Source organism: Perna viridis, chromosome 6 (assembly GCF_037379345.1).
Source record: "Perna viridis isolate PV_CMFRI_1.1 ecotype Kerala chromosome 6, ASM3737934v1, whole genome shotgun sequence".
In the NCBI taxonomy this organism is placed as follows: Eukaryota; Metazoa; Mollusca; class Bivalvia; order Mytilida; family Mytilidae; genus Perna; species Perna viridis.
Window position 1 is genome coordinate 45,212,920 of NC_142450.1, and position 6,412 is coordinate 45,219,331.

A 6,412-nucleotide genomic window follows, 5' to 3' on the forward strand; every position below is an offset into this window, starting at 1 on the left:
ACAACTTTCAAAAGGTGTGTCGTTCGTTTTGTTGGTATTGTTTTACACTTTCGGATTTACGACTGGATTCGGATATTTATGAGATGCGATTCTAAAAGGAATAGACACTAATTTTAACAACAGTTTTTACAAATTGGTCATAATTTTAAAACAGTGAAAACAGTCACACCTACTAATTGGCTTAAGAAAATTTACGACAAATGAAACAGAGCTAACTACCCCAAACACCCATCAATCAACTGATATCGGTTCGTTGTTATCTGTGTTTTGATTGGACGATATGAAGTTTGCTTTGACACTCAGTCTTTACTTTCGGTAAGGTATTTACGATACTTCACGGTACGGTGTTTTATATATATCTTATGGTACTTATATTTAAATTCAATATCTGATAAATATTAGATATTCCATTTCGATTATGAAATTTTGTGAAGTTTGGCATAGCCGTAACTTAGTACTTAACACAACTGAATCATTTTTATACAAATGTATAATGACTAATTTTACATTTGTATCTATCCGTTAATAATGATGAATAATATTATTTTAATTTATAAAATTGATGAAATAAAAATAAAACATAATTTCGTTATCGTTTTGCAGTTTTTGAAATATGCAATATTAATAAAGATGTGTATTTTTATTATTTGAAATTGTTTCTAGTAATTGTTCACTCGATATGTCATCAAGTAATGACTTCAAACATAATTGTATTATTTAATATTTTGACAAATCTGTTGCATACTCAGTATTGTTAATTTTGTCTAAGATCAATTTGTCGTAATTTTTGAAGCTTTTAGAAATCAATATTTATACTATATCTTAATACGTTTATTTAAAATTTCGTAGAACTTAAAAATGCAACTAAAAGGAGATGTTAGTTTTATAAATATCATCACAGTATTCTTAACATCAGTTTTATCAATGAAGGACATGGAACACACACACAAATTATGTTCATACAAAAACAAAAGTTTTAAAGAAATGTATATGTTTATTTATTATAAACCTCAATCTTAAGATGGCAAAAATATTTCCTTAAATGATTTTTTTGTCAAAAATTTCAAAGCCTAAGAAGTCGTCTCTGAATTTTACATTAGATTGAACATTTCAACATTTGATGACACACTGAACGGTTTATTACAAGTAATGCAAAGAAAAAAAAAGTGCAACGTTTCTCCTCTTTAAGACAGTAAGCAAGTATTTTTTTTAAATTCATAGTGACATGTGCATACAAATAATAATTAAATTAATAAGAAATAATTGTGAATCTATTGATTACAGAAGTTAAATTATCTGGGTATTCAGGCCATCTATATTGCTTCATAACCATGTGTCAAAACAAATGTAAAATATAACTTTTCTATGTATAGTAGTGAACATTTTAATATTTGATTTTACAGATTTTAAAAATATCAAATTCTTCTACTTAAGAAATAGCTTATTTCTGTATCAAAAATTCATTACCAAATTTCGTATTATTATTTGTTTTTGTTTCGTAGCAACTTCATTAACATTTAGAAATAACATGGTCGAAAGGATGAAATTATAATAGATCGTATAAATTTCGGTTATCGTTAGGTAGAAACACGGAGATGATACCAGGAAAAGGGGTGATAACAATTATCCATAATAATATTTGTAAAACAGTAAGAAAAAGAACTATAATAATAATAATAATAATAATAATAATAATAAAAGAGTAATGTAGTGATTTAATACAACCAGAAATATGAGTTGAACATTACGAGAATTGATTAACAGTTGTTATAATTGTCAATATAACCAACCCTATTTAAACTTTTCAGATAAATTGACATGGTTATCGGTTGCAATTATTTTATCCCTAGAAGAAATTCCGAAGCTTGTAAATTACGCTCGTTTTATCCACAGCATAGGGTGAAAGAAAATAATTATGAGTATTTAGAAAATAATTAAATAATGTCACAATTTGTGATTCTGTTATAATTATTAATAAATACAAGAAAACGAACGCATCGTTACTCAATTTCACCCGTCATCAGACAACAAGAGGCTATAAAGATGGTAAAATACTGCGAGAATTTTCTCCTGCAAAGCGAACTGTATCAACAAGAAAAGGTGTCGCCTGCTTCATTAAATCGTCACAATGCCAAGTCATGCTCATTTAACAAAAGGAGTTGTTGATTTTAAACCATTACCGGTCGTAGAAGCACTTCGGATGAAGAGCGCATCAATAGCGGCGCTGCGTGAGTTCGTTGGTCTTCAGGGATTTTGGTATTCTTATAACATTTATTTCCTACAAATTTCAAGTAAATTTTGCGGCAATTATTTATCGATAACTATGTATCATTTTCGAGCAGATGGTTTTTCTCTACAAGACTACTCAACACATCTTTGTATTTTCTAAAGTCCGTATTGAATCTGAGATCATTTTTATCCAGTGACATAACATATAAATTTGATGAAACAAGATGTTTTTCTTGTTATGCACACAAAACATGGAATACAAAATTTCAATGTGTAAACAAACGAATCGTCTGCCAATATGTTTCCTCAGTCTAGAGAGTGAACACTCGTGACTGGCTTGTTTGGTTTTCTTTTGAGAATGTAAGTGTTTGTTTTCCTGATTTTGTTACATGTCAAGATGTCGTCTTCTTTTCTGGTAATCGGGTAAGCAATTGCTTTTTGGCATGTCTCATTTTTCAGATGTTATATCAAGAGTTCCTCGGTAAATATGAATATTTCAATTTCCAGAATATATTCGACAAACTCGACTACACAAAGTTTATCCAAGGCAAGATCATATTGTTTGACCGCAACCATTTACAACACTTTCAGTAATTGCTTCTTTAGACATTGCCCATTTAAACACAAGGCAGAAACCTGTTCCTCGTTTTACTTCTGTCCTCAGCCATCTTTTCAATTTATTTCCAGGTTAGGATGCCAGAATAGCATTTCAAGATTTTAAAAAAGGTTCTAGAATTGCTCAGAGTTTGCTATATTACTCACTTTTAAATTCAATTTATATGATTTTATGTCGTTCAGTTAACTGTTAGTTATGCTAGTGATAATTTCTCTTCATAATAATAATAATAATAATAATAGTAATAATGATAATGATAAAGAAAATATCATTAACAGTTATAATAAAATAATGACAACAACGACGATGGCGATAACGAGGACAAAATTCTATCAAAATGTTTGCTGAAAATAACCAAAATAATTTTCCAGTGTTACTTCGGGTCTGTATATTGGAAAATATTATAAGGCAATTTTTTACAATTGTTCACTATAAAGATAAGTCGTAATTAGCCTTTTAATAGTCGAATTATTTCATATTTGGTGATACTTAAACACCATTGCATACTAGTATACTTTATCTTAACTATACAGACTCCAGACTAATATGTACCTACTGTCCTGACGTATAGACCTATATTGATGTCTTTTTTCCAAATCATATATTAAAAAGTGTACGTTTTCTTTTTGTTTATAAAATTTTTATTTCTTTATTTGTTCTGCAAATGAAATTTAAAAAAAAAATGATGAACCTTGATATTTTTTTCTGATTATCTCATTGAGTACCATCAGTTTAAGTCTTTCTTACACCAACACAGTGTTTCTACTCGTTCAGAACGAAATTTACTAATAATGATCCCAATAAATGCACAAAGTATTAAATCTTTTAAAACGTTATTTTCTCCGAACTTTGTGAAATTGAAACGAAAGAATTACCAACATGGTCAAACGATACTCGTCAAATTATTATTGTTGATTAAATTTATTTTTCACTTAATCCAAATAACCTAACGGTTCGTAAGATAAATATTGCAAGTGTCTTTGAAATATATACTTCAAAGGACCCGTTTATAAAATGTGAAAATTAAATTGATAAGGTTCCTAATTTAAGATTGCTTATGCAGGTTGACCCAAAGGATTAAGTTTACTGGCCATGAAAATAATTCAATTATTCTTATCATTATAGAAAATTAAAATCTACGTCCAGGTACATACAAGTCTGATAGGGGGAGTCGTTAAGGACAATTAGCCCTTGTTGTTATGTTTGTCTTGAAAACCAGTCTAACCATAAAATAATAAGCAGAAATAAAAAAAAGCTTTAGCAATTCAATTGACTTTCTTTATTTCCTCGCAATACTCTGGTCTTATATCAAATACAAAGTAAATGCTTATTCCAATTAAAAGTACTTATTTTAATGAATAGCATTCAAGTATTGGAGAATGTGATGCTAAATAAAAGCAGAGGATGTATAATTATACTTTACTGATACAATAGGACTTGTGACTATAGCGAACAAGATCTATCGTAGATTTCAAACTTAAATCTGTCCTCCAAAATTAAATTTCAACTGCATGTGACAAGCGTTTTGGATTAAACCTTTTTCCGACCCACTAGGTTTCATAGAAATATTTCAAATTACTTTTTTTTTCTAAATACAACCAACATGAAATGAACACTAATTATGAAATTCGACAATGATATAATGATATTTTACTACTTGGATAAACTTACCTACAATCAAAGTCTATACAGAAGTTAAAACAGTAAAGCTTTTAAAAACCGATTACAACAAAGCTTGGAACAACATAAAAAATGAAAACTAAATGTTTTAGACAAAGTAGCATGATCAACAGTAATACTTGATTAACAGATGGAGAGAATTAGGTGCTCCAAAGGGTCACAAACCAAACTTTTAAAAGGAAACAAATATGTTGCAATAAGTTTTGACCCGGTACACTGGACGGTTTCAAGTGTCAACCTAATTAATATATTATCATGAGTGATCCATACGATTTGAAACTTGTGTGAATTCGTCTTTCACTTTTTTGTAATCTCTGAAAGAGTAATCCAGAGAACCAAGATTCTAGCATAAATGAAAAGAATGTACCAGACATGGAAAACAGACGAACATAACAAAGAACATAAATTTTACTATTTTTATAAAGGTTATATGATGGTGCATTTGTTGCATTTCACCATATCTGTTTCTTTCATAAAAAAAATGCATTTTAGTAAAAGCCACTATTTCGACAGTACATTGATCAAATCATTGTTTGATTAAAAGGTACATCAAAACCCGATGGCGTCTTTAGAATGCATGTATGTATTCATTTACTCTGGTAATAATTAATGTATTGATAGGTCTTATATCTATTGTAGAAGAGAATCCCAACAGGTGTTACTATGTGTTTATCTTAATGCAATATTAGTCTGATAAAATTGTTGCGTTTAAGTTGAGGATTTACACAACGATAAATGGATATAAAGGGATCCTATTCAACTGGGCTATAGGATGTCATATCTTAACTCTGGCCTCTCAACATATGATCTATGAGAATTCCTAGCGAGAAAACGCCGGTCTTCGCCTTATCACGACCAATATCATGTTTATTTTTATTTTAATAAACATTTGCGAATTGATTTTGTTATAATTTTATTTTGAAGATTGAAGTGGGCACTTGAGACTAATTCATTGGATGGGTTATAAAAACTGAGAGCACTCGAAATGACTGCTCAAGAGGATTCCAATGGCATGAATACTGCACATAAGAGGACTATACTCAAAGATGCGACAGTTTTATTAAAAAAATCTGAAATATGACAATTTCGACACGACTCATATTGTGCCAATACACAAGATTTCCTAAATAATTTATAATCTGTAGGTTATGTAACGCGTATATTTTTGTCAGAAGTACAATAAAAATAAATATTGTAAACGGGGTTACATAACCTGGTCGATTTTATATCAATGAAAGTATTCACACCTGAAAATGTTAAGAGGATTAAAACAAAACACCTAGAAACTCAATATTATTAATTTTATGACGATGAAAGTTCTAGTTGATAAAATTTTCCCAGCTATTCTGCTGACCGATATACTTAAACATAGTAATAGCCAGATTTAATATTTAATTTCGTTTGTTTTGCTCTAACAAAACAAAAAAAAAAAAAAAAAAAAACACAAATAAACAAATCAACACAAAAGCAGCAAAAATTAAGCAAAACAAATATAACAATACATAAAACAAATACGAAATTATAACAAAGATTTGAAAAAAGAAATCCTCCCCCCACCCCACCCCCCAAAAACAAAACAAACCAAAACAAAACATAAATAACAACCTCTCCCAAAAATGATTTAAAAAGCAAAATAAAACAGAGACATAACGTACATAGTAAATTTGCATTTTAAAGCGTTTCTGGCATTAAAACAGGACGTGGACTTTTCCAGAATATTGCAGATAATCAAGAAAGATGCCCAGGAGTTAAACAATGCATCCATTTATTTAGTTGCAGTGACAAAGAAATTAAATTGAAAACACAATCAATCCAAATTGTTTTACTTTTTATTTTTTTATTTTATCATAATCTGTTTTGCTAACAGAAATATTCCAAGTGATATCT

At 29.2% G+C, this 6,412-nt stretch overlaps 1 long non-coding RNA gene across 1 annotated transcript; it reads left to right on the forward strand.

Annotated features, from left to right (window-relative positions):
- The first annotated feature begins 160 nt into the window (after window positions 1–160).
- LOC148615227 (uncharacterized) lies at window positions 161–5,981 on the forward strand. The gene is made up of 2 exons (XR_015923851.1): window positions 161–315; window positions 5,450–5,981. It is a non-coding gene; the product is annotated as an uncharacterized LOC148615227 (long non-coding RNA).
- Window positions 5,982–6,412: the final 431 nt, after the last annotated feature.